This window comes from Triticum dicoccoides, chromosome 5A (assembly GCF_002162155.2).
Source record: "Triticum dicoccoides isolate Atlit2015 ecotype Zavitan chromosome 5A, WEW_v2.0, whole genome shotgun sequence".
Lineage (NCBI taxonomy): Eukaryota > Viridiplantae > Streptophyta > Magnoliopsida > Poales > Poaceae > Triticum > Triticum dicoccoides.
The window spans coordinates 466,084,307-466,086,633 of record NC_041388.1 but is presented as its reverse complement, the minus strand read 5'-3'; positions in this window follow the sequence as shown (position 1 = coordinate 466,086,633).

Sequence of the window (2,327 nt, the reverse complement as noted above, 5' to 3'; positions counted from 1 at the left end):
GCGGTCTGCTCCCTCGAGCACACTTACAAGGCTGCTGCAGCCGCGCATTCGGATGGCGAGGACGCTGTCAAACCTCCCGAGGCCGCGTCCATGATGAAGAAGCAGTTGCTCTCCCAAGACCACACCGAGGCGAAGAAGGCATCGGTTGATGACAGTGGCTCGGGCCCTACCCTCGCTATCGACGCCTGCCTCCCTCCCACAAAGGAAGGCGCGCTCGTCACCTTCCTTCGGGCAAGTTCAGATGTTTCCTCCTGGAAAGCATCTGACTTGCTCAGTGTGCCGAGGGAGGTGATCGATCACCACTTAGCGGTGTGCCCTAACGCACGCCCCATTAAGTAAGGAGCACGTCGCCAGGCGCCAGAGAAGCAAGAGTTCATCGTCCAGGAAATCAAAATACCTGATCACACGCAAGGTCTCTGCTTGAGGTAGTAGCCATGTCTCACATGTGGAATGTGTTACTTTGGAGAGGAGTGAGTTCACCTTAGCTTCGATAGCCCTTGCTCGAGCTCTAGTCATTGGTCCATGTGGTGTCGTGGGAGACGAAGGTAGGTCCATGGGGATGACCGTAGGATGCTCCGCATCGGGCTCCTCTCTTCAAAATAGGATACAGTGGGTAAAAAAATTACTATTGGGCAATTGATAGAAAAGCGAATAATCATGAAGATATCCAAGCACTAATGCAGGATGCTGCTAACGCGACACTATGATCAGAGACCCTTCGACGAAACTGTGTGACATGCCATAATCGCAAACGGTGGTGTAAAAAACCCGTCAAAAAAGGTGCAAAACATTTGCGATGGAGGATGCATCAAACACGGTTCAAATTTTTGTTGCGTGTGCGATGCAGGGCATACAGTTCAGCTCAATTAACTGTTTGCGATGAGGAGGAACAAAAGAAACGGGCAGCCAGATGAAGGTGTGTGTGATGTACAGCATACAGTTCACTCGGATGAACTGTTTGTGATTAGGCAACACAATGGAAATGGTCAGCCAGATCAAAGGTGTGTGTGATATACGACATGCGGTTCACCCGGAGGGACTATTTGCATTGAGGCATGAGAACAGAAATAGTTCAAATGAACAAGATGTGTGTGATCCGAGGCAAACAGGTCTATAATCGAAAACGTGTGTGAAGACCGATAACAACACAGACGATTATTGCCAATAAGCCGTGTGTGTTATGAGCAAACGATTGCTGGTATACAATTGTGAGTGATTGATGAAAACATCACCGACGGGTTCCATTGTTTAGTCCGTGTGCGATGTGATTTTCTTTGTCCGCACAACATCTACGCTCTGTCTACAGAGCATCAACATATATACTTAAAAAGACAGCATTGCATAACCAAATTAAGCATACAATTACATGAGTGACTACACACATAACATTTTCACACACCAAAGAAAGCAATTACATGCATACTAAAGTAGGTGAAATGAGGATCTAATCATCTACTTATTGTTGCAACGACGCTTGCCATTGCTCTGCTTCCGGTTGGATCCCTGGCCATTTTGGGGAAGGAGGCACTTCCTCATGTCAACGATCCGCCTGTACATGTCGTAGCTCGTGTACGCCTCCTTGGCCGCGTACACGCCGTGAGCTTTGTCGAGTTTCTCCATCTAGGCCAAGTGCCAGGCACGCTTGTCCTTGTTGCATGAATCCTTCATGTCTCTGTAGTAGGGATCGTTGATGGCCTAAGCGAGGTGAACCAGTGAGTCCTTCTCATGCTCCTTGCTGCCCCATATCTTGTATTGGCCCTGGATGTCGACAAGATTCTGGCAGGCGATGCCCGAATTCTCGAGCGCCTTTACATCGTTGGTGATGTCCATCATAGCGAACATGTAGTGGGGGTTCTTGACAAACCTGGCAAAATGCTCGCAAGTCCTTGCGGCCAGGCAGTAGTGGTAGACGAGGACGTGGTGGCGCACGCACATCTGGGCAACGACGACCTTGGGACGAGACCTGGCACGAGCGCGGGTGTACTCGAGGTCGAACCCGACCACCTTGTACTTCTCCACGGCAAGCAACAACTCCATGATGTGGATGGAGTGCTCCACCCAAACCGGGTCATTGGTGTACACCATCGAGAGGTCCATGAACCTTCTGTGGGTGTCCACCACGGCATGCATGGTGAACTGCTGCTCGTCGTTGGCAGCCGCTTGGAGCTGCATTGGAGCCGCGCAGGATACCCTCTAAGAATTTCTCGTGGTGGGTGTGCTTCTTGCAATGGTGGGGCGCGATCAAAATGTTGAAGAGACGCAAGGGTAGGTTAAATGGCCGCTGTAATAAATGGGGGCCGACCGGCCTGTAATCGTCATGTCTTCTC